The sequence below is a fragment of the Halyomorpha halys genome, unplaced genomic scaffold (genome assembly GCF_000696795.3).
Source record: "Halyomorpha halys isolate HHAL.00 unplaced genomic scaffold, Hhal_1.1 Scaffold1533.1, whole genome shotgun sequence".
In the NCBI taxonomy this organism is placed as follows: Eukaryota; Metazoa; Arthropoda; class Insecta; order Hemiptera; family Pentatomidae; genus Halyomorpha; species Halyomorpha halys.
In genome coordinates this window covers 219334-225901 of record NW_027109790.1, presented here as the reverse complement: position 1 = coordinate 225901, position 6568 = coordinate 219334, and positions in this window count along the sequence as shown.

Below are 6568 nucleotides of genomic sequence, written 5' to 3'. Positions count from 1 at the left end.
TTAGAGTAACATACAATTGAAAAGGAATAGTATACAAACAAATTTAGAATTATACAAAATATTCAATTAAATCATAAATGATAAAAAATTGATAACTGATAATTGAACAGTACAAAATTTTAATTGATTGATATTCGTGGAATTGTATGGTAGTAAAATGAAAACAGTGACAGGTGAAATAAAATATCATGTAGTTATTTGAAATGTCTGCTAGAGTGAGCTACTAGACTGCGGTTAGAAACGTAACTGTCAAGAAATATATTTACATAAAATATATATAGGTATTGTCAAAATCAAAAGTGTGTTTCATTATTAAGCTATGTTCAGATAATTTTGAAGCCATGAAATTACGGGAGGAGACGGAATATTTGTGCTGGGTTATGCGGTCTTTAAGTAAATTTTTTGTTTCGCCAATGTAGGATGCATTGCAATTAGAAGTGGAACAAGGGATACGGTACACTACCTGGGAACGGTATTGAGGAGGAATTGGATTTTTAAGATTGGTGTAAATAAAAGACAGTTTGTTATGGGCTTTGAGGGCTAGACGGAGGTTTGGGATGGAGGAACGTAATTGTTTTTGAATAGGGGGATGGAAAAAGATTGCAGAGAATTTTGTGTAGATGGTGTACGGTTTTTATAATTGTAAAAGAGTTTGTCGATGATTTTTGGAGGGAAGTTGTTGTTTAAGAGAATTTGTTTAATGCGGAGACAGTTATTGTCATGAAATTGTGAATCCGAGAGAGAAAAACCACGATGAATAAGATTTTTGGCTGTGTTTAGTTTTTGATGGTAAGGATGTTGGGAGTGATAATTTAAAAGTCTTCCTGAGTAAGTTGGTTTTGTGTACCAATCAGTGGATATAGTATTATTGGCGTTTTTTATGATGAGGAGGTCAAGAAATGGAAGTGAATTGTTAGTTTCTGATTCAACTGTAAAACGTAAGCGAGGATGGTAGGAATTGAAGGCAAATAAGATATCGGTGATTTTATTGGGATTCAGTAGTAAGAGAAGGTCGTCAACATATATTTTAATAAAAATGATGTCATTAGTGAACTGTGGGGTAACGGAGTTTAGTAAATCGTTGAGTACGATATTGGAGAGATCGGGGGCTAAAGGATTTCCTATAGCTAGGTCTGAAATTTGTCTAAAAAATTGACCCTGGAATGTGAGGTAGCCGGTTCACAACAAAGTTGGAGAGACTTAAGGTAGAAAGAAAGGTCTGGGAAAGTATGTGATTCAATGGTGGACCAGTTGGATTCTACTAAAAATAAGACTTTATCTATCATTATATGATTCTATTGTATTTATGTAAATTTATGTCATTTCAATTTCAACTATAAGAGGGATTCAATTTAAAAAAATAAAAAAGCATAACTTTATTTATTTAAAATTCAGTTTTATAAATAGTAGTTTTGCCTACACAATCAAATATTTAAACACTTTATACATTTATATAAATTATAGTATACATACATATATACAAGTTGTGAACATCATTTAATAGCTTTACTGAATCAGATTGTTGTATTTACCTACAAAGGTGTACACACTTCTCTTCAAAACCGTTGAATGTCACTCACTATAATTTTTTTCTGTAATTGTCTAAAATTTTTAATAGTACCTATCATGTTATTGTTGAATGATTGTATGTTTAAGCATAATGTAGTCAAAGTTAGTAGTTTATAAAATGTATTGTTTTGATTTGTCAACACATTTACATTTTTCATTTTAAAATGTAAAATTTGATCAAATAATACTTATACATTACATTAGATTTATTTTTTAAATTAATTTCATCCAAGGCAAGGCTAAGCTCAAATTAATGTTGCTTCTTTCTAAAAATCTAATTTATTATACTTATTTCATGTAGAGGTTTTAATAAAGTGGTTTATTTTGTCATCATAGGTAAACATGCACCTCTTGTCATCTAAAACTAGATATAATCTATATAAATTACAGTATAATTGTTTATAAAAACAATTTTTTTTTTTGTTTCTTAAACTATTTTCTCAAATGATAAAATTTATTTATTACCGCAAAAAAAAAAAAAAAACTACATAATCACTAATGTAGACTCAGACACTAATGATAATAGTGGTTATTAGTTGGTTACATAACTTAGAAATACAATTAGTTTCATTATTAGACATTCTTCCTGTCCAAATACAAACTTAATTTTTATACAATGTATAAATATATATTATACACTGGAGTTGTGACAATCAATACTGAATCAGAATGTTGTATTTACAAAAAATGGTGTTTATCCACTTTTATTCAAAATGAAAACTGTTTAATATCATTATCTTGTTTTATTCTGTAGCAGTCTAAATATTTTAATATAACCTATAACGTTATTTATGATAATATTGCTAAATATAAAGAAGTCAAAATTAGTAGTTAAGACTTAAATTGTCAATATCTTTACATTTTTCATTTTAAAATCCCTGATTTGGTCAAATAATACATTCCATATTATGTAAGATTGAGTTAGCTTATAATTATTTTAATATAAGACAAACCTAAGCTGAAATAATGTCACTTATTTCTTATGATTGAATTAATTATATGATTCAATTAATTCAATAAATCACCTAATTTCATAAATCAGTTTTAAAAAAATATCTAGTGTATTTATAGATTTATGTGGGTGGATATACTTCTAAACTACTGAGACTTATAAAGAATATTTGGTTTTATATATTTTTTTTCCACGTTCTGACTGGAAAGAATTATGATTGTAAGACGTAGAAAAAAAAAAGTAGGGGAAGAGAAAAAAGAAGAAGAAGAAAAAAAGAGGGGAATAAATGAGAAAGAGCAAGAGGTAATAAATTGGTTTAGTTCCAAGAGATGGCAGCACCAGGCGGAAAACCTCTCAAAGACAGAAAAAACTATGACAAAGATCTACAGAATAATTTAAGGGGTTATAAAATCAGTTACAAATTTTTTAAAAATATTAATTTTAAATACTTAATATTATAAAACTAATTATAATAATAAATACAATAATTATTCATAGTATATTATTTAAAACAAACTTTTAATGTCTAAATAATAACCCAAAACAAATATAAAAATCTAAAACATAATATTACAAAGAAAAAATATTTATATAATTTTCAAAACTAATCCTGTCTACATTTTGAGGTTATATTGTAATTTATGCAATGTATAATTGTAATAAACATCTTCTTATAGATATAACCTGATCAATAACTTTAAAAACAAATATTTGTGCTTAATTTATTTTAATAACTAAACAAAATTATAGAGCATTCAACACATTTTTTCGACGTAATTTGTAAGTATTGTTATTGTTTTAATGAGAAAATTAAATTTAATAAATGTATTCATTTATAAATTAATAACGTATATTATATATACGTTTATTTATTGATGATAGCTACTTTTAAAATTAAATAAATTTAATTAAAATTTTGGGCGTAAGCTAATTACCTATAATTAAAATAACAACAAATAATAACAATATAATTAAAAAATGATCATTAAACAATCTTACGTAGGATTTACTGAAAATATTTTTAATTTGTATACATTAAAAAACAAGTATAGTTTTTTATTTTATGAACAAATCTCTGATTTTTTTTAACTATGAACTCTATCTTAACTAAGAGAGTATTTTCAAGTTTAATATTTCAGCTAATTTTTGAGATTTTGAAATCTTATTCAAAATTTATAATTTTTTTTTGTATATTATTCAAATTCATAAATATTTAAAAGCAGAAAATACAGTAATTTAAATTTTAATTTTATTGTTATTATTTGCTTTAAGAATTGTCATTGCGCAAGAGATGTTAGAGAACTACTTCGTTACGTAAGCAACAGTCATAGACTCGTTATATTCAATGACAATAACTCAGTATGTTTTTCAGAAACTATTTTGATTATACAACAATATATTTTCATAAATAAATTCATCTGATAATGTACATGTGGATATTCGCAATTTAATTAATATTTTATTAATTATTTCAGTATTAATGAAAGTAAATCGCAGATTATAAAGTTAATTTATTTAATTATTGAAATTTAAAATTATAAATTATTCATTATCTTTTAAAAGAAACAATTAAACTACCAAACCTTGAATATTTTGAATAAATAACCGTAAGCCAATACAATCATTTTGTGTTATAAGGTCGGTTTCTACTAATATGTTTTATATAAATCACAATTAAATAGAATAAATAAATACTTAATGAAAACATATTAAGTTAGTAACAAACTTATTGTTCTTCATATAAACTTTTTAGTTTATCTTTAAATTTTAATTAAATATTATCTGTGATTCCAATTAATGCATTTTATTTAATTTTTATAAAAATATTCCCCTTGTCCCTAACATAAAAACACTTATATTTTTATTCTAAAATATGACATTTCAGTAGTTATTAGTTCAGGACAGGATACGTGAGTAAAAATCAATTTTCTAATTAGTATTCTCAACATGGCATGGTCTAGTTTTATTCCATCTGTTCTTTTTAACGTTCTGAAACAGCTGAACTGTAAAATTGGACGAAAAAACAAGCTCTAACAAATGTTTGTCGATGAAATCTGTGTACACAAACATACAGTTTCCCCTTTAAAAAAAAAAATAAAAGCATTAGCTAACGGGCAAGAATAATGAGCGTTCCAAATTTTTACACTTGCATCAAAAATTGTAAACTTAAAAAAATGATCCTGTAATAAGAATAAAGGCCCCAATTATTAGCTTAGTGACAATGTTTAAAGAAATTATATTATAAAATGATATTAAAAAAATTAGTAATCAGAGGATTTTCCTCCGAAGTTTTACAAACAATATTTTCCAGAATTTTAAGATTTTTGTCAATGCATTACTGTTTTATAAAAAAAAGCAACTCATACAAAATTCAAAATTGATGTTATTAATAATAAAGGTCATGCTAATTTTTGAGAAATATAGTAAATTCATGGAAACCATTAATAAATACTTGTAATATTTCCATAAATTACAAAAAGTTTCAATTTAATTTAAAAAAAAAAAACTGAAACATGTAAGAGGAACATCATCAGAAAATATAATTCATATAAAATATTTTTATTAATTGCTAATATTATAAATTTAATAATTTAAGTAAAATATAGGTAATAAACTATAGAAATTAAAAAAAAAAATATTTAATTTCACACATTTTATTTAAATGTGAAACTTTAAGTAAAATTAATTTTTTTTTATGTCTTTCGTTTCTAAAAACGTTTAAATAAACATAACCTTTAATGATGCTGAACTGGAATAATAACCAAATTCAATGAATAAAGCAACATTTTTTTTTTTTTCAACTTTTATATTCCAGAAATAATATTTACAACTGCGGAATAAAAATCTTTTTTTCAGTTTTAGATACGTCTAATCGGACTAATGTCAGCTGAAATAAATAAGCAACAATTGTATTATAAAATACTTTTTCCTTAGAATAAACCCGTACATCGCCAACACAACACTGTCTATTTGAAGTAGTGGTGGATGAAAAAAACCGTCTATATTTTAAAGTAAAAATGAGCCGAAGTGTTTTAAGGGTACGTCAAAAAGAGGTGGGACTCTTAAAAATGTACCCATATTTGAAAAAGAAAAAAAATTAGGATACCTGAATTTAAAGACTTTAATATTTTTTCTTTGTTTTTAAAAATAAAATTCAAACTTTTAGTAATTTGTGGAAATCAATAAATATATTTATTAATGGTTTCAACTGATAAATTTACTATATTTCTCAAAAATCAGTATGACCTTTATTATTAATAACATCGATTTTGAATTTTATAGCCAAATGTGTTTTAAGGGCTCTTAGTTGTCACAAAAAGGTGGGACTCTTAAAAATGTACCCATTTTTGAAAAAGAAAAAAATTTTGGATACCTGAATTTAAATTTCATTAGATTTTTTTTTAAAAAATGTTGAAAATTAACAAATAATTGGAAAGCAAAAGATGCCCAGAGCTACAGGAAATTGTCAATTTAAGTAGTTTAATTGTGTAATTAAAAAAAAAAAATTACAAGCATTATTGTGGTAAAATATAATTGTTGTTTAAACGGTTAAACCTTTGAAATTTTAATTATTTGACATTTGATTCAAGCAGAAATACTAATTTAATAAATAAAAGTTAATAGTTGCAAATAGGAAATAATTAAAAATAAAAGTTTGTTTATTACATATCATTTTTTTTTGTGATGCAACTACCTCAAAGAGACAATTTTGTCTTGGCAAAGTTCATGTTTATTGTAAGGAAAATTATTTCAGCTGATATTAGTTCAGTGAGACGTATCTAAAACTATAAGAAATTTTTATTATGCAGTTAAAATTGATTCTGGAAGTAAGAAAAATAATTTTGCTTTGATCATTGAATTTGGTTTGTATTCCAGTAGAGCATCATTATAGGTTATCTTTATTAAAACGTTTTTAGAAATGAAAAGCTAATAAAAAAAAATTATTTTAACAGACTCCAGTAACTTGGCTTTTACGTTTTAATAGGCCTCATGGTACGGACTCGTTCGTAGTTCGTAGGAAAGTAGGACAATAAACTACATTTCAAT